General features: G+C 43.1%; 1 protein-coding gene across 15 annotated transcripts in view; it reads left to right on the forward strand.

The window, feature by feature from the left end:
• ATXN1 (ataxin 1) overlaps positions 1 to 26,272 on the forward strand; it is a 229,353-nt gene that overhangs the window by 97,068 nt on the left and 106,013 nt on the right. The window contains exon 5 of one of the 15 annotated variants that reach the window (XM_049824142.1): positions 24,992 to 25,115. The exons of 13 other annotated variants lie outside the window; for them this stretch is intronic. The gene's annotated coding sequence lies outside the window, so the exon portion shown is untranslated. Of the gene's footprint in view, positions 1 to 13,047; positions 13,154 to 24,991; positions 25,116 to 26,272 lie in introns of those variants that run through there. One more of the 15 variants, XM_049824148.1, reaches the window with a different exon arrangement.

Below are 26,272 nucleotides of genomic sequence, written 5' to 3' on the forward strand. Positions count from 1 at the left end.
AATCATGATTAATTGCATGCAGAAATGCTTGGACTTCATCTGAATATGCTTAACAAGCATTTACTGACTACCACCAGTTTCTGCTGTTGGAGAGTAAAACTGAGAGTACATAGCATCAATACCTATTTGAATAAATGCCTGGTCCTGCTTTCACTGCTAGAAAGCACAAGCAGTAGTTGCTGCAGTGTGCTGTTGGCAGTGAGAAAAAGCTGTCAACAAGAGCAGACTGGATCCTGAAACTGGACGTCTTGTGTGTACAATGTGGGTACAGCTCTTCTTCCCCAGCAACATTGAGCATCCAAGTCTTTTGAAAGAGGATTCTGCTTTGTTCACCATCATTTCCCTGCTGAGTGCCATTTTCCCTGATCTCTTTAAAAAAAGGCCTTTTCCAGTCCTTTACTCATTGCACCAGAGGCTTTCACAGTGTTATTTAGCCATATTTGAGTTTTTCATTGCCATTGGAGCAGCCTGCATGATACACCTTTCTGTGCTGTTGAACATATTTGTAGTGCTTCTGTTTGTGCACTGTCATGCTTGGGACTTTGGGGGCTTGGCCATTTTGCAAGGCAAATTCTTTCTTGCTTATGGCTGCCAGTGTGCAATTTGGCTTTCTCCAGGGTCCTTCCCTCCGAAAGTCACTCTTGTCATATCAGCAAGTGGAAGGTGCTCATTTGGGCAGGGGGCTGAATAATAAAGTGTGAAAAGAGTAATCTTCATGCTCTAAGCTGCTGTCACTGAAGTAATGCAACACACTTGCTGTATCAGCCACCAGTAAAGCTATTACACTACTTTACTGTTCATCATCTTCATCAGTGGTTCAGCATTTGGCAATGAAAGTTATCTTGTGAGAGGAGATTGCAATTTGTTGAGATGCACTAGTGTGAAACCCTCACTAAGAAAGGCCTGGCTCCCCAACCTCAATAGAAAATGCGTCCCCAGAGGACAATTCCTCTGGCTTTGGTGTGATACCTACCCTCTTTCTGTGTGATACCTACTGTCTTTCTTTAACCAAGGTCTGTGGTTAAGTCAGAAAGGACAGCTGCTTTCTACAGCTTTGTCATACTTCACAACTAAGGAAGGAGAAAAGCTGTCCTCTTAACAGTTCGATGTAGCCAAGATCCAAGAAGCTCCAAATTCCCTGTAATTGTGTTGTTACTGCTAACTTGCAGTCTCATTTAGGGGCATTATGCTTAATCACTCTGTGCTTCTTTCCCTCTTTTTCTTACACTGTGGGGTTTAAATCCTCTCCCGTTATACATGGGAAGGCTTCTTGCAGAAGCCAGCTGGGTGGCATTTTCCATGTTCCATTCTGAGCAGCGCAGCCTGAAGATCTCCTAGTTTTATGCTGATGAAGGTGCCTTCTTTCCAAAATCATGTAATAGCGAGGTGCTGTGAGCCCAATGCTTAGCTGGATGAGAAGGGGTGTCAAACCATCTGTCCTGAAAACTGATTCCAGTTAGCTTCTATAAATTCAATCTGTGCCTTTGATGACATTTTTCATGTCCTGCCTTCTAAAGGAAGTAAAGGCAAAGGTGATGCTTTAAATCGGAGATGAGGTCCATAGATTCCTGTTAGGGTTTTTTTGAGTTTTTAGTGTTAGTAAAAAAAACAGGGCCTGTTATTAAAAACAGATTATGAGCAGAGAGAAGGAGCAGCAGGATGGTAACCGGTGTCTGGAAGAGAAATGGAAAAGCCAAGTAACATGGGAAGGAGCTACAGGTTGAGGGTTGAGTTGGGAAGATACAGGAGATGCTAGAGCATCAGTAAAGTGCATACAGGATAGCTGAAAATGTCAGATAGGAAGTGTGAGAGAGGTAAGAGTGGAAAGCAAGTGTATCAGAAGGTGCTGGCAGTGGATTTGAGGAGCAGGAGGCTCCTTAGTTATATATAATACTTCAGCAGTGTAAAAGACTGGAGTTTATTCTTGTTGATGGGCTAATAAGAGCTCAGGCTTTTATATCTCGCCTCTGTGGAAACAGAGTGGCTGCAGAGTGAAGAGATCTGCCACAGCAGACATAAACCAGTTGTTGGAAGGGTCTTGTCTTCTGTCCTTCTTACGCAGTCAAGGGAGTTGTAAAGCAAAGGGAGCATTCAGAGATGTACGCAGTTCCTCTCCTAACCCTTGTCCCACCTCATCCTTTTGAGTTTTCTTAACCTTAGCTAGCTAATGCTCCAGCAGCAACATACAAATACGCTCATCCTTGCTGCTAGGAAAAGTGATGGTATTTTTAAGTGTGTTTTAAAGGAATTCAGTGATGAGGTGCCTCAGGGTAAAGATTTAATTTTTTGTTTGGTTATTTAGATTTCCAGTTTATTCCATCTCCTCCTCAGTTGTGCAGATTGTCTTTCAGGTAATGCAGAATAAATAATGTCCAGTTCTTTTGCTCTTTCCTTCTTTTTTCTTAAATTAACAAACTGGCTTATTATAAACACATTTTGAGAGGAAAAGGTTATTTTTCGAATTTTTGTGATACCTGAGACTAAGGTATCTCACTAGCTATTAAGAAACAGCTTTCTTTTTCATAACCATATTGTACTTCTTTTTGTGCCATACATACATCTCCTTCCAACCTTTCTTATCTAGCAACTTTTCATGAAATCCAGCTTAATGTGAGTTGCAAGTTTTTGCATCGTTATTCTAATCTTAGTTCTTTCCAAAAGAAAGGCAAATTACAGAAACAAGCCTTGTGAGATACAAACTCCTAGATGATGATATCAATTTGCTTTTCACAGTTAGGCACAATAAATTACTTTTCATTGCAGGTGAAATTTGCTGCACTGACATGTTTCCTCCTCCACACAGCACAGTTGGGTTCTGAGACAGGGATAAAGAGCTAGCAGTCATGAAACTGAAGCAGCATTTAACTTTTTATTTAACTTCATGTTTATCTGCTTGGTAAGCTGTATGGATGGGTTATTTTCCTATTGTATTTTAATTTCCTGTTACCTGTGAGGAATTTGCACTTAACTTAGTGATGAGATTCCCCAGGGATCATGACATTATAGTCCGGGGAAAAAAAAAAAAAAAAAAAAAGAGCCCAGAATCTTACAGGCCTTGCTTTTTCAAAATTCCTCATGTGAAAAAATAGAGGAAGAGCTTTGCTGCATAGGGAATGAGGAAAGAAATCTCTTGAATCGACTACATTTTTGATAAAGTAGATTTTATTTTTTATGGCGTGATTCAGTATTAGATTATTGCAGTCTCATTCCATCTTAATTTCATCAGTCAGTGGAGTTGTTTAGGCATAAACCTGGCACAAGGGATGGCAGAGTTAGCCTCTCTGTGTATAATTACTCTCTCGTCTGCAAGGCTAAAAAGTACCTTCTGGAGGCCAGCAGCACTGCCCTATTAAATCTGCTGCAAATGTGATCTGAGGTATTGAACACTGAACTTTAAGTACTTTAAACAAAACTTTGAAAGTAATTTTTTGTTATTGCAAATACACCAAGGATTTATCACAAGAAAAAGGGACTAATGCCCTTACCCTGTAATGAACCCCACAGAGGCAAACCTTGTCTCCCTATTTACTCTGAAGGCAGTGAGCTTGGTGACAGGTATACACGGAGTGGGCCGTACGAGAAAAGCACAGTTATTAACAACTACCTCGCCCTAACCTGAAATAAAAAAACCCTCTCCTCTGAGGTGAGTTCATTGTGGTCTCTTCTCGGATGCCATGATTTTACTGACTTCTCGTGTTGAAGATGACCACTCTGTGTCTGTGTGTTCATAGGGAGAAGACAGTGATAGTCAGTAAATACCCTCTGTGTGTATCTGACAGTAGAAGACAGAGAAGGTTGCCTGTCCTTTAGGTTATGGAGTTACCTCCTGCAAAATCAAGTGTTATAAAGTCCAGCATTTTAAATGGCCAAATCAGTTCTTGCCTGTAGAGGCATTCCAGGACATGGAGCTGCAGTGTATGTATTTGTAAGTTTCAACATTTAATTTATGCTTTAGAAACCTCATATAATTTTCATGCTGGTCCTCGAGTCTTGTCTGTGTTTCACAACTGTATCTGTTAAGGTCAGAGCTATCAAATCTGGTTAGTCCTGGCCTGATTTCCAGAGCAGGGAAGTTGCCTGCAACCCTCCACTTCACTTTAGTGGGCCTTTGGGTGCACACAGCACTACTGTGAAGGAGTCCGGCTATGTAGGTCCCGAAGTATTAGGATACACCTAATTTAGTGTATCCACGGGTGAAAGTATTATCTCCCCCTGGGACTCCTGTTCCATGTATTGTTCTTTGTATTTGAGACAAGAGCTGTCATTCACTGTATGCCTGTACAGAAGCCAAGTAGGTCAGTGCCTCTAGGTACTACTGTATATTATATATCCCCCCATGGGTGAGTTATTGCCCTCTGTTGGATCTTACTGTAGATGTTTTTGCTGAAACATTTTAGTGGAGCTCTGCTTGGGTTACCCTAGTCCTGAGGGCTGCTTGAGCCCTGGATGAGCAAAGATGGGCAGAGCAAGCACCGTCTCTTTAACAGGTTCCTGTAAGGGGGAGCAAGGCAGTTCCCCTTCCTGAAGACTTAAGCCAGAAGAGGCACAATGGCAAAAGCAGCCAGAAGACAGACTCTGGGCCCAAACTGCATATAAATGTCCTCTACCCTAAGCAGATTTGTTGTTTGGTCCAGCTTTCCCGCTCTTCCCTGAGCCTCTTTTGCTCAACTTCACTCTTAACTGGCTCTTTTGCTCAGACCTTCACTCACTCTTCTTCCATTCAGCTGATCTCTTTCTTACTGAATGCAGAGCCTCATATTTCACTACTAAACCAGCTGCAGGGGAGCAGAAGACCCAAGGGCTGTCCATTTGTGCATTTTCCACTGAGACACAGTAGCTTGCTGCTCGCTGGCTCCAGGTCTGTTTCAAGGCAGAGGAAACTGTTGAAGGTGAACGTGTGACTGCCTCAAACTGCATTGCCACCAAAAGCTTACAGAAATAACATGTGGTCTGCTGCAATCTGCTTACACCTCTTTCCTCCACCCTCCATTGCTCTTGTCACTTCAGGCTGCTGTAAGCTCTTCAGAGCAAAGCCTGTCTTCTCTGTCTTTGCAAAGGATGTGCTGCTGTGGTACCTTCTCCACCCCATCTTTGCTCAGCTCTCAGTTTGCACTGTAATACAAATAATAGTAACAGAGTTGATAGTTTTATAATGTAGTCTTAATGGGGATGTGGGTTGAACCAAACAGGAGTTTCATTTTGTGGTATTTGCCCGGTTGTAACTCATCCTTAACATGAATTTGTTGATAACACTCAGATCTCAGGTATTGATCGATGATGTAATTGTCATCCTGTAGTAGGACAAATGATGTAATTCTTACCCAGTAACTGAAGACAGTGACCTTGAGACAGATCAGATGGTTAAGCAGCATAGATGGGTCACGGATTATAAAATGCCCTTGTTTTAAAACTAAACTGTTACCTGTTAGTTATTGGGGAGGAGTAGCTATAACAAAACGCCAGCACGTCGCAAAAGATACAGCATTTATTGACTTTTACCAGCAGTTACATACTCTTGTTTTGACAGGTGTCTTTTGATGGGTTTGCTGCTTTGTTGCTTTGGCTGTCGTTTCAATTTATGTTGGGGTAGCATAAAAGCTGACTTTTGTGAGCCCAAGGAAAACATTTGTTTCTGATAACAAGTCACACATTAAAAGAAAAAAAAGAGTAGAGGTGGATGTGATATGAGAAATTCTGGTAGATGAGAGGAAAATATACGGCACAGTTTTGCCAATGGGAAAGCCTAGTTTCCCACCTGCCTCAACTAGAGATGGCTTGAATATACATTTGTATAAGAGGTAGGATCACTTTTCATTTGAATACTTAATAAAAGAAAAAAGTGGTAAACATCAACCAGCTTTTCCTTTTAGATAAATAGTAGGCAGAATGCAAGAAAGGTCATGGAGAACAAAGACATAGAACCACTTGCTATGATTGCTAATAACATGGTTGAGAAACAGACATATTTTTATCTCAGTGGGGAGAATCTCTGAGAGGCCCCAGTGCAAGCTTAAGAAACATTCAGCTGAGAAGCATGGATCCTGAAAAGAAAAAATAGAGAGGTTTGAAAAGACGAACGGTTGAAGAGCTATTTTTGGTTCTACTGGTGGTATTTTCTTCTTAACTACTAATGCGTTTCTGGCCTAACATTTGCAGTTTCATGTCAGAATTTTTTTGATATTTTTGTTCCTCTCTCCTTAGTAAACTGGCGCATTTGCAAGATAAGTATTAAAGTGAGGGACCTGCCAAAGACTTGTCTTCAAGCAGATCCTTACTGAAAGTAGTGGAAGAAGTTAATCATTTGTGTGAATTTGTGACCTAATAAAGAAGACTACAAAAGAGTGATCTGATTAATTAATTACTGCAATTAATTGATCTTAGGAAATCATAGAGACATAGCTCTGTCGGATTCTGTATTTTCTACTTTGCTTTGAGGTAGAAGTTTCTCTGGTAGCTTGTGTTTGAAACTAAGGAATATTATGGGCAAGAATTTATTCTTCTGACTTCTGTGAACATGTGCTTTGTATTGTTGAAATACATTTCCCTGTTTCATGGACTTTTCAGGTCTTCTGTTTTCCTACAGAATTTGCTTATGGATAAAGTTACCTAATGTCTAGGGGACTCCTAATGTGTAAGATCTTATAGTCTGTTAAAAGCAGTTAAGATGTTAAAGTCTGTCCAGTTCTTTATGTGCAAAGGGCCTTGTGCTCGGAAATCCTTCACGCCATGCCTTAGTGAGAATTTCAGGTTTCAGAAGGATGAAATAAGAACTTTGATGGATGTGATCTCTTCAACAGTATTTCTTTTCTAAGTGTGCAATAAATCTAAATGTGGATAATTGAAATTGTGAGAAAATCACGAAAAGAAGGAAATCACTTTAATCCTGTAATGCCAAAGGAAACGGAAAATCTCTCACACGCGCTCTCTGCCCCAGGGATAAGTATGTGTGTTCGTTTTTAAGCAAGCTTCTGTAGTGGGGTGCAACCACTTCAAAAATTAAGTTTCGTTGGCAGGAAGAGGCTCCAGTTGCATGGGGAACCATTCTTCACTGAGCTGTAAGCTCAACTTCTGAGTGCGCTGCTCTCCGTTATGGTTTCATTCCTGCAGCTTTGTATGAGCTAGGCAACTGCTCTTACCCCTGTTTTAGAATCAGAATTGTTTAGGTTGGAAAAGACCTTTAAGACCATTGAGTCCAACCGTTAACCTAGCACTGCCGAGTGCACCAGTAAACCATGTCCCTCAGCACCACATCTACACGTCTTTTAAATACCCCCAGGGATGGTGAGTCCACCACTTCCCTGGGAAGCCTGTTCCAATGCTTGACAACCCTTTCAGCGAAGAAATTTTTCCTAATATCCAATCTAAACCTCCCTGGCACAACTTGAGACCATTTCTTCTTGTCCTGTCGCTTGTTACTTGGGTGAAGAGACTGACCCTCACCTTGCTACGGCCTTCTTTTAGGTAGTTGTAGGGAGTGATAAAGTCTCCCCCAAGCCTCATCTTCTCCAGAACAAACAACCCCAGTTCCCTCAGATGCTCCTCCTAAGACTTGCTCTCTAGACCCTTCACCAGCTTCATTGCCCTTCTTTGGATGCGCTCCAGCACCTCAATGTCTGTCTTGTAATGAGGGGCCCGAAACTGAACACAGTACTTGAGATGTGGCATCACCAGTGCCAAGTAAAGGGGGACAATCACTTCCCTGCTCCTGCTGGCCCCACTATTTCTGATGCCGGCCAGGATGCCGTTGGCCTTCTTGGCCACCTAGGCACACTGCTGGCTCATATTCAGCCAGCTGTTGACCAGCCCTCCCAGGTCCTTTTCCGCTGAGCAGCTTTCCAGCCACTCTTCCCCAAGCCTTTAGCACTGCATGGAGTTGTTGTGACCCAAGTGCAGGACCTGGCACTTGACCTTGTTGAACCTCATGCAGTTGGCCTTGGCCCATTGATCCAGCCTGTCCAGATCCCTCTGTAGATCCTTCCTACCCTCAAGCAGATCAACACTGCCGCCCAACTTGGTGTCTTCTGCAAACTTGCTGAGAGTTCACTTGATCCCCTCGTCCGGATCATTGATAAAGATATTAAACAGAACTGGGCCAATATCGAGCCCTGGGGAGCACCACTTGTGACCAGCTGCCAACTGGATTTAACTCCATTCACCACCTTTCTTTGGGCTCAGCCACCCAGACAGTTTTTTACCCAGCAAAGGGTACACCCGTCCAAGCCATGAACAACCAGTTTTTCCAGGAGAATTCTGTGGGAAATGGTGTCAAAGGCTTTACCAAAGTCTAGGTAGACAACATCCACAGCCTTTCCCTCATCCACTAAGCAGGTCACCTTGTCGTAGAAAGAGATCATGTTAGTCAAGCAGGACCAGCCTTTCATGAATCCATGCTGACTGGGCCTGATCACCTGGTTGTCCTGTATGTGCCATGTTATGGCACCCAAGATGATCTGCACAACCTTCCCTGGCACCAAGGTCAGACTGACAGGCCTGTAGTTCCCTGGATCCTCCTTCCAGCCCTTCCTGTAGATGAGTGTCACATTATCTAACTTCCAGTCAACTGGGACCTCCCCGTTTAGCCAAGACTGCTGATAAATGATGGAAAGTGGCTTGGTGAGCACTTCTGCCAGCTCCCTTAGTACCCTTAGGTGGATCCCACCTGGCCACTTAGACTCATGTGTGTCTAAGTGGTGTAGCAGGTCACTAACGATTTCCCCTTGGATTATGGGGGCTTCATTCTGCTCCCCGTCCTTGTCTTCTAGCTCAGGGGGCTGGGCACCCGGGGCCCAACTGGTCTTACCATTAAAGACTGAGATAAAGAAGGCATTAAGTAAGTAGTTCAGCCTTTTCTTCATCCTTTGTCACTATGTTTCCCCTCATATCCGATAAAGGATGGAGATTCTCTTTAGCCCTCCCTTGTTGTTAATGTATTTATAGAAACATTTTTTATTATCTTTTACAGCAGTAGCCAGATTAAGTTCTAGTTGGGCTTTGGCCCTTCTAATTTTGTCCCTGCGTAACCTCATGACAACCTTGTAGTCCTTCTGAGTTGCCTGCCCCTTTTTCCAAAGGTCATAAACTCTCCTTTTTTTTACTGAGTTCCAGCCAAAGCTCTCTGTTCAGCCAGGCCGGTCTTCTTCCCTGCTGGCTCATCTTTCTGCACATGGGGACGGCCTGCTCCTGCACCTATAAGTTTTCCTTCTTGAAGAATGTCCAGCCTTCCTGGACTCCTTTGTTCTTCAGGACTGCCTCCCAAGGGACTCTGTCAACCCAGTCCCTAAACAGGCCAAAGTCTGGTCTCTGGAAGTCCAAGGTGGCAGTTCTGCTAACCCCCCTCCTTACTTCTCCAAGAATTGAAAGCCCCATCATTTCATGATCCCTGTGCCCAAGATGGCCTCCAGCCATCACATCATCCACAAGTCCTTCTCTGCAAACAACAGGTCCAGCGGGGTGCCTTCCCTAGTTGGCTCCCTCACCAGCTGTGTCCGGAGGTTATCTTCCATACGCTCCAGGAACCTCCTAGACTGTTTCCTCTCTACTGTGTTGTATTTCTAGCAGACATCTGGTATGTTTAAGTCCCCCACGAGAACAAGGTCCCAGCTGCTCATAGAATATTTTGTCTGCCTCTTCATCCTGGTTAGGTGGTCTATAACAGACTCCTACTGTGATATCTGCCTTGTTGGCCTTCTCCCTGATTCTTACCCATAAACACTCAACACTACCATCAGCATCATTAAGCTCTAGATAATCAAAACACAACCTAACATACAGGGATACCCCACCACCTCTCCTTCCTTGCCTGTCCATTCTGAAGAGTTTATAGCCATGCATTGCAGCACTCCGGTTGTGTGAGTCATCCTATCCTGTTTCCATGATGGCAACTATATCATAGTTTTCCTGCTGCACAATGGTTTCCAGCTTCTCCTGTTTGTTGCCCATGCTGTGTGCATTGATGTAAATGCACTTCAGTTGGGCTATTGATCCTGCCGCCTTTTTGAGGGGAGAAGCGCTAATTCCTATGTGACCATTCTCAGGCACTTCTGTGGTTTCTAATGCATCAGTAACCCTTGTGTCTTTGCTGTCGCATGGCTCTCCATCCCCTACCTCCACTGGGATGGCAGACCAAAGGACCTTGCCTAGCACACAGTTCCTCAAACACTGGTGTGCTGCCCCCAGGCTTATCTCTAGTGAGCCTGGTTTTATCACTTTCCCCCTTCATGTCTAGTTTAAAGGTGTTTCAATGAGCTATGCTAACTCCTGTGCAAAGATCCTTTTTCCCCTTTGAGGCAGGTGTACCCCACCTGTCACCAGCAGGCCTGCTGTCATGAAAACTAACTCATGATCAAAAACCCCCAAATTCTGCCCATGACACCAGGCTCGGAGCCAGGTATTGATCTGCTGGCTCTTCCTGTTTTTTCCCTCATCATTCCCCACAACTGGAAGGGTAAAGAAGAACATTATTTGTGTTCCTGATCCCTTAACCAGTTGTCCCAAGGCCCTGAAGTCTCTCTTGATTGCCCTCAGACTTCTTGTTGCAACTTCATCGCTGCCTACCTGAAAAATCCATAATGGATAATAATCTGAGGGCCGTACCAGGGTAGGAAGCTTTCTCTTCACATCTTTAACCTGGGCCCCAGGGAGGCAGCAGACTTCCCTAAGAAGTGGGTCTGGTCTGCATATTGGGCCTTCTGTTCCCTTCAGAAGGGAGTCTCCTATGACAATGACCCATCTTTTTTTCTTTATGGAAGCAGTTTTGATGCAGGGTGTAGGCCGACTTAACCTCAGTGACTCCTCCAAGCTAGATGAACCATTGTCCTCGTTATTGTTTGGTTCCACTTGCAGAGCCTCATACTTATTATGCAAGGGCACCTGGGAAGGTGGGTTAGTCACAGAGGAGACGTGCCTGCTGCACCAGGCAGGAGCTTGTCGCCATTGCCCCCTATCCCTTAAGTCACTTGTGTTCAGCGAGGTGGAATGAAGATAGGGAATCCTCTGTATCATGTGCCCTGCCTGCCTGTGGGGCCTGTCTCAGGCAAGGGAGGGTGCAATTCCAGTAGCCCCCCTCTCTCTCTCACTCTCTGATACTCTTCAACCTACTCACCTCCTCCCGGAGCTCTGTCACTGAGTGGAGGAGTTCCTCTACCTGGGTGCACCTTGCATAGGTATAATTTTGCAGTTGAGGTACGGAAGGGCTGAAGGATAGGCTCATAAGAGCTCAGTGATGTTGAGGTTTGACTGTGTCAGTTTCCCAAATCCTGGGCAATTATTCTATCCTGTAGATCACCCTTCTGCTTGAATCCTTCCCCGGTGTTTTTTGTTTGGTGCCAGTGTCATTCAGTTGCTCTCTCTGCTCCCATTCTTCCAGCGTGGTTACAGCTCAGTTATCTGAGCTAACTTGCATCCTTGACTAGGAGCATTTATGCACTTAGAGACAGTTGCTTGTCACTGAATGGTTTCTGCCTCTAAAGTACTGCTTCAGAGAGTGAAATTTGCCCTGGGACTGTGGAGCAGACTTCAGTCTGTCTATCAACTCCTAAACTCTAATTGTCTAACTTGCAGTGCACCCCCTGCATTTCACTTCTGCACTTGGTCGAATTGCTTTGTTGTTTCAAAACAAAATGGAGAAACAGTGCTTGTCCATGAAGCTTCCACTTGTGCAAATTCTTTTTTATTTTCTCCTTCTTTCTCTGTCAGCTACTGCCTTGCCTTCCAAGTTTAGATAGCAGTTGTCGGGAGACTCAGACCTTCAGATGATCCTTTACATTAACTATTTTTCTCTTTCTCTCTTTTTGCTTGCTAGAATGTCATAAAAAATGCCAAACCTGTAACAAAAGCGTGGGTAAAAAATCAAGCCCTTAGTCCCAAATTTCTCTCTTCTGTCTACAGCTTTTCAAAGCTATTTTACAGCACGGAAGCAGAGGCTGAACCTTGGGCTGTTTTTCCTGACTAGGAAGTTGTGCATGGCTCTTCTCACCTGTGTTCCATGTGTGAGTCGTGACCCTGTTCTCCTTGTTCAAGCCTGCTCCAAAGTTAGCTGAGAGAGGGAAAGAGCCCAGACCTGTCCCATACCACATTCAGTGTGTTCTCAAACTCAAGGATGCTTTTCCCAGATGCTCACTCTTACTCCAGGAAATATCCCTTTTCTCCAGAGCCCTTTGCTCTCCTGCCCTGCACCTGTCTCAGACATGGTGCGTAGGCTGTCCCTTGAGATTTCCTGTTCCAAACTTAGTAATGTTTTAGGGTATCTCTTGTGGCAAATCCGTAACCATCTAAACCTTAAATAATTGCGTTTCATAAGATACAGGGAGGCACAGTCTCATCTGACGTAAGTTGCTGTAGCTCCTCAACCTAGTAAAACTCACGTGGATTTGTACCAAAGCACTATCTGGTGAATTACAGTGATGGAAATCTTCCTTGCACCCCTTGGTAGTCCATGTTTCTTTCATGCTCCATTTAGGAATCTTGAGTGTCTCAAATCGAAACACGTATCCTCTGCTTCCTAACATTCTGCTTCATAAATCTGTAAAGAGGCCTGGACACAGTCCAGGTAATTCTGGGTTATTTTCTTGCCCTGAATTTCTTCACTAGTGAATTTTTTTCCACATCTGTTCACTGCTCTGCTAGCCAAAGTGGAACATTATAGGGACCTGTTGCATAGTCTAGAGACTGATGAAGGGTCAGGATGAGAGATCTATATATCTGATTTTCCTGGAAGACTCTAAGGAAAATCAGAATGATTTTAATGACATGGAGGGTGAGTTGTTATTGCTTACCTGCGTCAACTATTGACTTAGTGCCTGACACTGAAGGAGGTAGATGTTATTAGGTAGGGTATCCAAAACTCATGTGAATCAGAATTAACTCCAGTATGCCCCATGAAATAAAAGTCGGGCCATACACATCTATGTCTTGTCTTGTGATCTGAACAGTTACTCTTTTTCAGAAAATAAGCATATCTTTGGACTTAGTTTGCTCTTTCTTGCAGCAGTTCTACTTGGAAGTTAGAGGATTTGGGTGAACCAGTTGCTCAGCCTGGCACTCGCACCGGATTGCAGCTACATTCCCTTGTACTGAGTTATTCTTTCTCTAGTCAAGATACGTTCACCAGATGGAGAAATGGAGCTCTCCAGCCGGAGACTTCACCATGAGACTGGTAGAACACTCTTGGTTTGGTTTAGTTTCATTTCATCTCAAGTTCGGGGAAGGTTTCCATTTTCCTTGCTGCTTCTTTGGTCTTGCCTAACTCTTTAAAGTTACTGGGAAAGCCTGGTAACCTGTGCTGCATGCATTTTGGTTCTTCCCATGTATATTTACCTGTCCAGTGGATGAAAAAGTTCAGGTTGGTCCACGTAATAGTATATAATGTGTGAACGCAGAAGACAAGACAATGCTGTTTGCAGAGCTCATTTGTTTGATTCAGATAGGTGAGAGCCAGGAATTCCAACTTAATACAGTAGTCAGCAACTTAGAGCTGTGTCTAGATGAGATTAAAAAAAAGAACATAGACTATGTCCTGGTTTCAGCTGGTATAGAGTTAACTGTCTTCCTAGTAGCTGGTACAGTGCTATGTTTTGAGTTCAGTATGCGAAGAATGTTGATAACACTGATGTTTTCAGTTGTTGCTCAGTATTGTTTAGACTATAGTCAAGGATTTTTCAGCTTTTCAAGCCCAGCCAGCGAGAAAGCTGGAGGGGCACAAGAAGCTGGCACAGGACACAACCAGGGCACCTGACCCAAACTGGCCAATGGTGTATTCCATACCATGGGATGTCCCATCTAGTATAGGAACTGGGAAGTGGGGGGCAGGGAATCGCTGCTCGGGGACTAGCCGGGTGTCGGTTGGCGGGTGGTGAGCAATTGCCCTGCACATCATTTGTACATTCCAATCCTTTTATTACTACTGTTGTCATTTTATTAGTGTTATCGTTATCATTATTAGTTTCTTCTTTTCTGTTCTATTAAATCGTTCTTATCTCAACCCAGAAGTTTTACTTTTTTTTTTCTGATTTTCTCCACCATCCCACTGGATGAGGGGGAGTGAGTGAACGGCTGCATGGTGCTTAGTTGCTGGCTGGGGTTAAACCACGACAACTATAGCTCTCATCATGGTTACACAGATACAGCAGTAATGCTTCATACTCTCCCAGCGTAGATGTAGTCTATTATGGGCAGTAATTTCAGGTATTTCTATATTTACTGCTAGAAATAGGTAGGGTTTGTGATATCTGAAGACACCTGAAAAATTCAAAATTTGTGTCATACAGTATGATGGGGCTTAGATCCCTGACTTTTATCTTAAGAGGCTTTCAGAAAGTCTCAGCAGTGCTTTAAGACCCTTCGAAGACCTGTTCCCAGCTCCCTGGTTTCTAGTTGAGGGCCTGAGAGATCAGCCCATCTGTAGCTCTGCTCTACCCCTGCATTTGGCGGCTGCTTGCCTGCTGCTCTTCAAGACCTTTCTGTGTGTGAAATCATTCCTGCCAACACATCCTTTGCCTCTTGTGGTGGGGAGGAGTATAGTAGTAAGCACCAATGCCTGCAAGTGACGTTTGTCCTGATAGGAAGGTCCCATCCAACAAAGGGGAAGATCTCATGTAAGCGGGACCTGTTTTGCATTTTTCTTCCTTCCTCTGCTTGTACATCTTTCTTATCACCTGGGAGGTCTAGCATCAGTCTTGAAAGGATACTCTGCAAAGCATAGATCTGGAATGTTCCATGGGAGAATCTGCCTGCCTATATCTCTTTCAATAAAATTCGTAAGTTAGACCTTTTGCCTCTACTTCAGAAGTGTTACGTGAGGAGATAGTGACTTTACAGCTCCTCTCTCTGTCATGCCATAAAACTGGGTCGTAGTCACCTTTGGGGAAAAAATTGTTCATACCCTGTTGCTCTTTCCTTCTGAGGCTCAGCAGCAGTGGTGGTCCCCCTCTGCAGACGGTTCAGGAGTGCAACTGGCACCCTAGAAAATGAAAAACACTTGAGTCATTTGCATAGTGGATCAGAATCCAGCCTCCCCAGCTGCCGGAGCAAAGACCACAAACTTTCACATTTGAGTCATCTGCTGAAAAGCTACATATTTTTATGAAGAAAGAACTAAATGTTTGTTTTAAAATAATTTTATTTGCTTTCTTGTAGCTGAATCATTTGACTCTTAGATGGTGAAGGTTATGTATCAACAGGATTTTCTTGCTGTTTTTCTGTGTCTGCTGAACTTTGATGATCAGAGTTTGACCTTGCTTCCAGTCATAAGAACAATTATTCGATTCTAGTGTGAATATCAATGTTTGTGTCTATAGAAACCAATCAACACTTCCTCCTAATTTTTGTAAATAGGCTGTGAATGTGACATTTGGATTTCCTGTCTCTTGCATATCTGAATCAAAAAATCTCTGCACACAATGATGTCTTGTCTTCCACGTTCACCATCTATTGCCTTGTTAATAGGAATCGTCTTTATTACAGTCTGTATTTCTCCTGTTGAGATATGCCCAGACACCACTGGAGCCTATAATCTTCCTTCATTTTTACTCTACATTATGGATTTGTTTAAGGGACTTTCTCAGTAATAACTGTAGGAAATAGCAAGTAATGTAAGAAAAGCTGGTTGAACTGCCTACAGTCAGCATTGCACAACATCTACTGTTTTTCCAGGATAACCTTTAAAGTGACATTTTTCCAAACTCAGTGGCAGTTTCATGTTGATTTTTCTTCCTTTTTACATTTCAGCATGAATGATTCAGGTTGTCTTGAGAATGACATACAAACCCCTGCATTTTTTTTACCTTTTTTAAAAATAGGCTAGCTGTTTCACTGAGTAGCTGTGCAGCACCTTCACATTTGGGGGTGGATATTTGAAATTTGGTGGTAGAGTTGCCCTGGTATTAGGGATCTCTCTTCTCATTTGTAGGAAAATTTGTCCATAATCAGTCAGTTTATAAACTCTGAAATGTCTCATTTTGTACCTACACAGCAGGAGCTCGTTAGGTAGTGCTGCACTGAGTATAAAGCAGAAGGACTTGCTTTGATATTGGTACATCTGTCCCCTGAGGAGTGCTGTGGTCCTAGGCATACGAAGCAAGAGGTAGGAGATTGTCCTTCCGTGTTTTCAGCAAAGCTGTTGGTTGTCCAGACAGGGTGGAGCTGTAGGAAGGGATGGAGAGAGAATACAAGCTATGGGAGATGTGTTTAGGAGAAGTGTTGGGGGGCATGGGAATGTCTGAATAAGGAGATGTGGGGGCAGCTTATAGCTGCAAGCACCAAGTGTGGGGACAGCAATTTGGAGGTGGTGTGACTGTCAAGGGTGGGTTGTGTGATGGGATCAGGACTAAGATGAGGACCTAGCAGGAAACTGGGGTAAAAAGTCTGAGGAGGGAAGCAGCAGGACTGAAGCCACAGAAGAGAAGGTCAGAGGAAAATCTCTGTACATTGGGATACCTGAGCCTGCAGCTGGATGCTTCTTGTGTCCTGTCTGCTGTGAAGATACAAGACTGTTCCACCTCTGGTTGTTACAGTCCCAAGTGCTTGATACAGCCTTGTAGCCCTACTGAGACAGCGGACTGAATAATGCAAGTACTGTCCCTCTGCATCAGTGCAAAAACCCTGATGTGAAACCACACACTTTAGGTTAAACTGCTGCTAAGTCTGTTCAAAGTGTCTAACTTCACACTGAAGTGGATGAGGAGCATTCGTGCAGTTTGTTTCAGCAGCTCTAGTGGTGGAGAAGCAATCTCCAACAAGAGGATGCAACAAGTGTCTTGCTGGCAGTAGTACCTCGTGTGAATGCATCTCTTTCTATCTGTTCATACCCCTTAGTTTTGCTATCCCTGTGCTGTGAGCATGAATCTGTGAATGCAAGTTGTACGTCTTAACCCTGCAGTTTTGGTTGACGTGAGGTCCAATCCTTTGTTCCTGCCTGCAGTTATCTCAGTGCCTCCAATGGAAGAGGTCTCTTTGTTTGAATTTAAAAGTTTCAGTCCTGGTAATGATGTTCACCTGTAGCTATGTGCAGACGTCCTCTTTTGGGTCTGCCTGTGTCAGCACAAGCTTCCACGTGCTTCCTGCACCTTCCCTTGGAAATGGCCCTCTTTGGTCTGCTCTGGGATGGAGTGAGTGCTCTCCATCTGGTTGGAGGCAAAACTGGGCTAGCATAAAAAAATGTAAAGAGTAGTTTGTAGCCGCTCCAGTTTATTTTCACCATAACGGATTACAAAATGCTTTTACACCAGACTGCTAGCACTTCTGAAGGGAGACAGTCATCACAGGAAGAGGGGCAGCTGGTGCTCAGCACGTGTGTGGGAGGAAAACCTCATCAAGCATCGTAGCTGGGTTTGGAAGGGACCTTTGTCCACAACCTCAGTCTCTCCAAGTCTCAGTTCTGTCTATGCAATGGGGAAAAAACCTTCTCACAGGGGTGTTGCGAACATGCACTAATTTTAGTATATCAGGCGGTTAGGTAATATGGTGACAGCCAGAAAATAATCTATAAGGAAATAGCCTGTTCTGTCTTTAAAGCATGGGGTTTAGGACCATTTTTAGTAGTGAGAATGAAGCAAACTACTGAGCATTGCTTATTCAGTAACACCAGCTCTACTATACCATGAATGGCATCATTTCCTGTGGAAAAAAACCTGTGTGATCATAAATTAGGAGAGAAGATGAAGGTTGCACAATTGGACGTATTTCTGGTATTTCCTTGTCTTTTAGTTCTTGACTTAACATTTTTTACATGTCTGTATATGTTTGTATGTGTAATGAACTGTTTGTGACCAAGTTTGCAGTTGGTCAGTACTTTCTGTCCAAAGATGTTAAGCACTTTAAAGAGGACTTAAAGGACATTAAAGCATCTTGCACTTCTGCCAGTATGCTTCTTTAAGCACATTTCTGTCTCCAAAAGTGCTTTCCTCTGGTTGTTAAAAATGACTGCAACTTTAATAGAAGGAGATAAGAGGGGAAATGTTTTTTCTAACTTACCATCTTCTACATCTGTTAGAAAATCATGTCTGGTCATTTTTTGCAGTCTCACTGATCAGTCATTTCCCTGTATTTGTTAAGTCCTTGCATAGCAACAGGTAAGCAAGAGATACAAAAAAATATGGCTATGAAACCACAGATGTTGTCAGCAAGGAAACAGACCTGAGTTAATTCTCATAATTAGGCTTAAATGATTTTGAAAATGACACTATATGAAATTATCTATTTCTCTTACTTGCAGTGTTCAAGGAGTTGGGTGTCTTACTGTATAACAGAGGAAACAAGTACACCGATAAGTAAAAAATAAAATTATCAGAACACCTGTTGGTGACTTCCCAGGCTGCTGATTATGCATCGCTCCAGCTGGTTTCATTTGGAGTTACAAGGATTCAGCAACTCTGACAACCAAACACGCAGAGTCTAGGGCACAGAAATAAGTCGATGTGAGAAAATGTTGGTCTTTCCAAGTTTGTGTGCCACATAGTAAACAACGTGTGACTCCCTGTGTCAGAGCGACCCCTTAGTACCTGCCCTTGTGTGCGCTCTTAGGCCAAGGTGCCTTGGAGGAAACAAGAGGTGGCCCACCACCCTCCCTGGAAGGAGTTGCCCTTCTGCATTTACTCAGGGCTAAGATCCCGTGTCTGGCCAGCTCCTGCAGAGCCTGTCGGCATACTGCTGGCCTCTGCCCTTCCATGCACCCACCTGCCTTGTTTGTTAGCCCATCTCACTGCTTTTGCTCTGCTTTCGTAAGACCGTTTCTGTCCGTAGTATAGCTAGAGTAAGCACAGAGATGGGAAATGGCTTTGGCTTTTTTTTTCTTGAGGAGGTAAAGATGTTGTGCCTTGTCCAGGCAGTCTGATGTTTGAACAGCATCGGGGCTTTTGTTGCTGGGGCCGGGGTGTTCATTAGTTTTGTTTGTTTTATTCAACCAGGGGCATATCAAAGATCTATTTTTTGATCAGACAGCATTCCTGTACTATAATTCAGAAGCAGCATTCACACAGTAGTTGTGTGAAATGCCTGTTGCTCACTTCTGTACATGTGCTTCTTGCCATTGCCTTCCCTTAGGTACAGCTTACTCTGTGCAAGTTGTAAACTCCAAGGAGCAGGTGCTGTCTCCTAATGTGCGTTTGTGCAGTGCATTGCACAGCAGGACCCAGGTTTCGTCATGGTTTCTGGACATGCTGTAATGTAAGTAAGGGTACTCTGTCTTGCTGAGTAATTAGAATAGTTCACGGTAGCTGAACTTGCAGAGTTTCCTGCGTGCGGGCTGGTGAGGAAAGGGATTTTTCTTTCCAGGCTGAGAGGGCGCTTTGCAAACGTTCTCCAAGTCACAGTGGCAGCTCGCTGTTTGGGTGCCGGACAAAGACGTAATTTGAAAATAGCTTCAAAGTTTAGAGATGGCCCTTCAAGTACTAACACTCTCAGATGAGTTAAGTGGGGGAAGTTCACACCTCTCTCAGTGCCGTTGTTTCAGTCTGCCAGGCTGCAGACTCAGTGAGAGCGCAGCACGCAGGTTTTCATAGCGAGAGCTTTTTGTCACTCCCAGAAGTGCTAGAAACTTAATTGCTTTCAAAAGGCAAGCCCGGAATCTGGAGGACCCAGTACAACCTGCTGAGAGAACATAAATCATGAGATACTATCGGGTTTCTGTGCTTGGGCTTGCGTGGAGTGAGTTTGCTTTGTGAGCGAATGCCTTTGGAATACACTGGTATGTGTTTTTTTTGTTGATTCTTAGACATAGCAGTAATTGTTGTTGGCTTTGTTAATAGGCATCTATGTTCTGCTCTGTAGTTACTGTTCATGTTTTCTAAAAGGTGTGCAGACAAAAAGAAATACTTGTTCTGCCTTGAAATCATGAAAGCATTTCTGCATTTAAATGGATTGACAGCCTTGATCCAGGTGGTTCCCAGCCATTGTCCCTTCAAATAGGCATGGAGAGAGCTGGCTGGTTGTCCTTTGACCATCGCTGTTCATCTTCACTTAAGAGACAGTGCTTAAAATGCCAGTATTTACTTGTTTCTTTTTTTACGCTAGTTTGCCAACCACTTTTGTCCCTAGCCAAATGAACCCATGATGGCAACTGAGAAGAAACTGCCTTTTGTAGATAAGGAATAGCATTTTCAAATGTCCTTATAGGGCATGGTTCCCTAAGTTTTATTTTCCAAAGTAGCTCTTGTGAAAATCTGTGGAGCTGGTGCTTAAGTTGGTCTGGGGGGTTTCTGGCATTTTTATCCACAACACAGTTTTAAATGTAGTTTTCCCCATCTCCTTAAATGCTTAGTTGATAGGCTCTCCATTGATAGGAATACTCTTTTGGTATATTTTACATGGAAACTAAAGCAGGAAAAGGTTTTAAGGTAAGCCGGCCAAATAATTTAGGGTCTTTTGATCAGTTTCCATTAGTATTAAACCAGTAATCTGCCCTATTAGATGTTATTTGAAAGGAAGTCCAGTGTTTAAAGGAGATAAACATACCAGATGACATTCAATATATCGTCTTAAGTCACCAGCAGAAACCTCGTTGAACCTTGTTGGCAGAGGTGCCTTCTGCAGAGAGTTTCTAAAAACACCTCCCCAACTATTGGATTAGTTTCTGAAATGCTCTGGCACGTCAGTGGGTCTGGTGCCAGTGCTGGACTCCTGGTCCAGCTCCAGTTGGAGCTGAAGAAGGGCTGAGTTTTAAGACCTCTAGGATGCCTTTGTGTGCAGAAGAAACTGAGAACTGGAATAACGTCGTCCAAACTGTGGTGTATTCCTAGAAAATGATGAATATGCTATTTTAATTTGGGGACCTTATATAGCTGAAGTTACTGAGGTATTAGTGCTTAGAAGTGAGAGATCTGCAACTCTTAAGATTGCCTGGTGCTCAAACAAGTGAAGATCTAAATTGCTTTGAGGTGCTGACAGTTATCACAGCTTTGTGCAAACACACCTTTGCTGGTACTGACAAAACACGAATACCAGTTTCACATCACTGTGCTCTCCTTGGCTGGTGTACAGCTTAAAATGGTACTATACCTTCACAACTTTGGCAAAGAAAATGCAAACAAGGGGTCAACAGTAACAGTAGCCCCTTATCAAACGGTTGATATTAACTGCTTTGAATAAAGACAGTATTTTTAAAAGAAATTTGATCTGTTGTTTGTAAACTGGACATTCAATGCCTTATATCACTCTCACCCTGGGCCACTCTGCTGAAGTTGCACTGGATGCAAGAGCAGACTTTGGTCTGTGATGAGGACAGTAGCAAATGAAAGAAAAATACTATTTTCTTTCTGCAACAGTGAGTTCCTCCAAACATCACAGATAACTGAAAAGTGTTTTCAAAACAGCTCTGACCCTATATGCAAATAAAATTTCTGTGATTTCAGCTTTGCTAGAAATCATATCTATTATGCATCTGTGTGACAAAGCACTGGCATATTAATACCAAGTGCTTCTTAAAGAAACTAATTTGAAATCCAGGGTAGGTCACAAGTGACAAGGGGTTGAGACTCCATCTAATCCACATCATGGACCACCATGTATTTCGGTACAACTGTCAGTAACAGCCTACCAGCCTATGAAAGTTTCACATTAAGATACAGAGTCTATTGACAGATTTCAATGTGTTTAGTCTCCTAAGCCTACAGATCAACATTACGGTTGTTGCTGGCCTCTTCTGTGAGCCCCTGCCTGCAACTATGGAGTTAGAAATGAACAGACAAACTCTGGCTGATATCCTTGGCATTACAGTGTGGGTATATTAACTTTACTAATTTGTTGGGAAAAAATTGTCACAATTTGGCACTCCAGTGGCAAAACTATCAGTGTTCCCAGCTACTGTTAGCACTGGATTTAATCTCAGTACTTTTGCCATCTGCTATTAAAGCATTGGAGACTAGCAGAGGAGCGGGAGGTTGCAATGGCTTTGGGTAGCTTTCAGAAGAGCCGAGCAGATTCTTTGATTTGCCATGATCAAACATCCTGATTGCCATAGCGTAACTCAAGTTCCCTTTTTGACTGAGTGACTGAAGTCTGTTGTGAATTCTTCTAATGAAGTGGTGTGCAACCTTCTTGAATTAAAAATTACAGTGGCTCTGCTCCCTGAGCGGGAGCAACGCACAACAGCAATGCTGACGGAAGCCTCTGCTGTGGGTCCGTGTCTGCTGCCTTCATCCATTCTGCTGGATGTTACCCCTACGTCTGCTCTAAGGGCAGCAAGGCAGGCCCCAGAGCAGGCATGCAGCACAACCAAGGCCTTTGTCGGCTGTAATATTTTCTCCTCTGACTCCTCTGTTACGTTTCTGTTGTAACATGCAAGATGCTGTGATGATTTGGGTGACTTTTTTTTTTAGCCTATGACCTGTGTTTGTACCATTGTAGGCTCTGAATGGTTTTGTTAGTTCTGGATTGCTTTGTGGCTTACCTGGGACAGGTGGTTGTCTCCTGTATCTTTATCAAGCACTAAGCTCACAGGCATTGCTCAGTAAATAACTTCAATGCAAGGTAAACTCACCTTGCTGCTGTTACAATTCTCAGTCTTCCAAAAAGCCAGTAGATGGGGTGTGTGCAATTCCTGTGCAAAATCATTGCACTTCTCAACCCAAAATCCAATTTTAATTTTTGCATTTTTATTGCAGAGAATCTTCTTTTTTGCTGTTAGAGATGGCCCTCCACATGAATCACAAAATTAAGCACCCCTGAGTGGAAGCACCCAAAGTTCTGGATTGATAATTATACATTAAATGCTCTGAGTGTGATCTACTCTGCACCTTGCAACACAGTTAGGTCTTTGAAATCTAGGTATGAATTTTTATCATACGCTTTTTTCTTTTTTTTTTTTTTTTTTTTTTTTTAATTAAACTAGTAATGAACTAGGAAAGTACTGGATAACTGAAAATAGACTGGGTTACCACAGACTTCTGCTTAACTTGAGGTTGCAGTATTAGGTGTAGATGCCATGGGGACAACTATGAAATACACTTCCTCTTTCTGTGTCTCCAAGCCCAGAATGTAAGAGTAAATGTCTATCTATTTGTATACATAATTCTGTTGATTATAGATGTGAAAATTGAATTTGCTAGCAGTGTAAATTAAAATATTTTGCTGTTGTTAATAATGTTAATAATGGTCATGTAAATAATAACAGACTGTAGAAAGGGTTGCTAGTCCCATCCCACGGTGGATTTCATGCCTATAGGTCAGTTATGGTAGACTTGAAATAGGAAGGAATCTAAAACAGGACACGAGTGGGTTTGGGACAAGTGGGTCCCTGAGTTATCTTCCTGAGGGGACATCACAGCAGAGCAGAGCATGAACCAACATGGAAATAAGCTGGCCCAAGGTCATTTATGTCATTCAGAATGACAAGTCCTCTTAGGTAGGTCCTAGGTGTTTATACCTGATTTGTGATGGAGAAACATTCAGATGATTTGTAATAATTAACCAAGGGAACTCTGCTAAAACACAATCCATGTCTGACATGTATGCACATACGGAGGGAGTATCTTGCCAAGAAATAAGTTAAAATTAGAATACTATATCAGAATTCAGTTATCTTCTGAGAAGAAGCCTGAACACTGATGGCCAAGATCTACAGCTGAAGTCTCCCAAGAGATTTTGGGAAGAAATAATGTGCGTACACACATACACTCTCCTCCAAGCTATTAATGCAGTTGCGGGAGTGTAAAAATCTTCAAATGGCAGAGTAGCCTTAATTAATTCAAAAGAAAAGTTTAATAGTGGGGTATCACAGAGTCCTGAAAGCACCAGTTTTGCTCGTGCCTGTGATGAAAGGGGCAAATAACATGAACCTAGTGCTGCCTTTCAGATGAGAACCACAATAGACATATTTTAATCTGGTGTGGTGAAGTGTGCCCAAAATACTCTAAGGATTTAACAGTGCTTGCACAAATGATTCACTTTCCTAGCAGCCTGATTTTGTATTATAGCATAATCTGTTTCTCCTCTGTCTTTAATGTGCAATTCTGCTGAGCGTGCAGTTCATATTGGCTGCCTCGGGCAGACTGCAGGTCAGCTTTTGAATGTAGGAGAATTCAAAAATTTAAGTATTTTTGTATACAGTTAATGGCAGTTGTGCAAGTACAAAGACATTGCTTTATGAGCAGATGTGGTTTAGGTTTACATTTATGTCCACATTCAAGTCTTAAGCTTATTGCAGTCGAGGGGAAAAAAAAATCAGGAGCTCGGTGCAGTCTTTAACAATCTGCTTTGGTAGCTGGCCAGTCCACTTACCCTTGCGTGAAGCACATGCTAGGGTGGTTCTTTCTTCTATTAACTCTTTGATGCTGAGGAACAGGGATGATTCACATGACATGGAAGGGGGGTGGGGAATTAAAATAAATGCAAGATTAGCAAAAACTTTGTACTCACCTTGCACCAAGCCAGGAAGGGATTTGTGTACTGTGGAAATGATTAGATTGTAATGTTTGCTGGACTGCTGTGGCGGATGAGGGATATTTGAGAAGGTGATCCTGCTCTGCTGGAGTCTGCAGGGGGAGTGGAGGACAGCTTTTCCACTTCGAGACTAGAATTGGGTTGGGCACTTTCTGGTTAGTCAAAAGGATTGCTGGCTGTTGTTTGCGATAGCTCAGCTGTTTCCCATGTGACATGGCTGCTTTTCCTCACTTCTTGCCCAAGCTGGTACTGGAGTTTGGAGTAGAAGGCACTTTGCCAGCATCGCTCCTGTCTGGTTAAGGACTTTTTTCATTGGACTTGGAAGAGATGGGGAGGAATCATATCCATGCATGGAGAAATGGTGATGAGAGGAGGTACAGAGGGAAGGCCACAAATCCCTGCTTCCCAAGTGCAGAAATGACCAATGCCAATATGGGAGCTTGTTTGTAGCACCTCAGCTTGGCCCAGCCAAACGTCCATCGTGCAGTGAGCGGAGTGGGGTGGGACTTCCTTGCAAGGTGATTAATGCGATCTCCAGATGCTACGAGGGGGAGCCATTCATGAGCAATGGTAGGAGCTTTTTTCCCAGGGTTAAATACTGTGCTGTCCTCCTTTAAACCAGAGAGATGAGAGTCTGGGAGAAGGATATGAAAAATAGATCAGCTTAAATTGAAACCTGGCATCTGGAACACCTCAAACTTTGGCAGACCTCAGGATAATACTTCAAAGTTGTTCAGCCCCACAAGGTACAGTATAATTTTCTGTTTGGTGAATGTATTACTTGGGAACTGGAGTCAGTCTTGGGGCTTCTTGTGCTGGGCACTGTCACGCTAGCTAGAAGATAGCTCTTGGCTGACCTGACTCTGAGCCTGCATGCTCTGAGCTGCTTTACATGCCTGTTCTTCATCTTCCCAGATATTTAGCAGTAAACATTTACCCTGAATTGGTTTTACCACATTGAGCAACAAAGTGTAAATATACCTGACTCTTCCTGAACCTAACTGTCTTTACTCTCCCGAAGTGATATTCCGTATTTTAAAATAGTTAAAGCCAAAGCAACTTAAATATTCCTTGTTTCATGACAGCATGAAAGGAACATGGCTTCCTAATTACCTGGAAATTAAAATGTATATAGGGGCACTTGGAAAGCGCTGGGCTCCCTCAGCTCCCTGCATTTTGGCAGGTATCTGTCTTCTTACTTGATTGGGTCTGGGCACTGAAGAGAAATTTAGCACATTGGCTTATCTGTGAATTTACCATTCTGGCATTGATGGGGTGATTGCCTGAGTTTAGTGCTCAGAGGCAGAGAACATCTTCCTAAGGGCAATGAGTGCCTGTAATTCTCACCGTAGTACATGGACCTGCTTTCTCTTTTGATGGTTTACTAGGGAGAAAGCAAGTCAGCCTAGTTCAGTTTCTTTAGCCACGTGTGTCTGGAGCTCATTCTGAAATACAATTAATACATGCCTGCACGTAGGTAGGATTTTAGGTTGTAAGATTACTAATTGGTTTCAATGTTGTATGCTGCTTGAATGTTGTGGGGTTTTTTATCTAAGGTAAAAAGAACATCGTTACTTTTAGCTTATAACAAAAACCACATTTTCTCTTAAATGTCTTGATATGAAGTAATTTAAACTAAATTTCTGCACAAATAATTTCCAAGAGTTTGGCTGTCAAGTACGATAAAAAAAACCAGCACTTTTGCAGGGACCCAATGAGACTTTGCAAATTTAGATTTATTCTTAATGTTAAATGTGGTTGAAGATGCCATTTTTTAAACAGCACTTTTAGAAGTAGTTAGCTTAAAAGTATAGCAATTCAAAGCACAGAGGGAATGATTTTGAAGTGTAAAGTCTTGAAACACAACGCAGAGGTTGACAGTTTCACTACAATTAGAAGCAAG

This window comes from Accipiter gentilis, chromosome 20 (genome assembly GCF_929443795.1).
Source record: "Accipiter gentilis chromosome 20, bAccGen1.1, whole genome shotgun sequence".
Taxonomy (NCBI): domain Eukaryota; kingdom Metazoa; phylum Chordata; class Aves; order Accipitriformes; family Accipitridae; genus Astur; species Astur gentilis.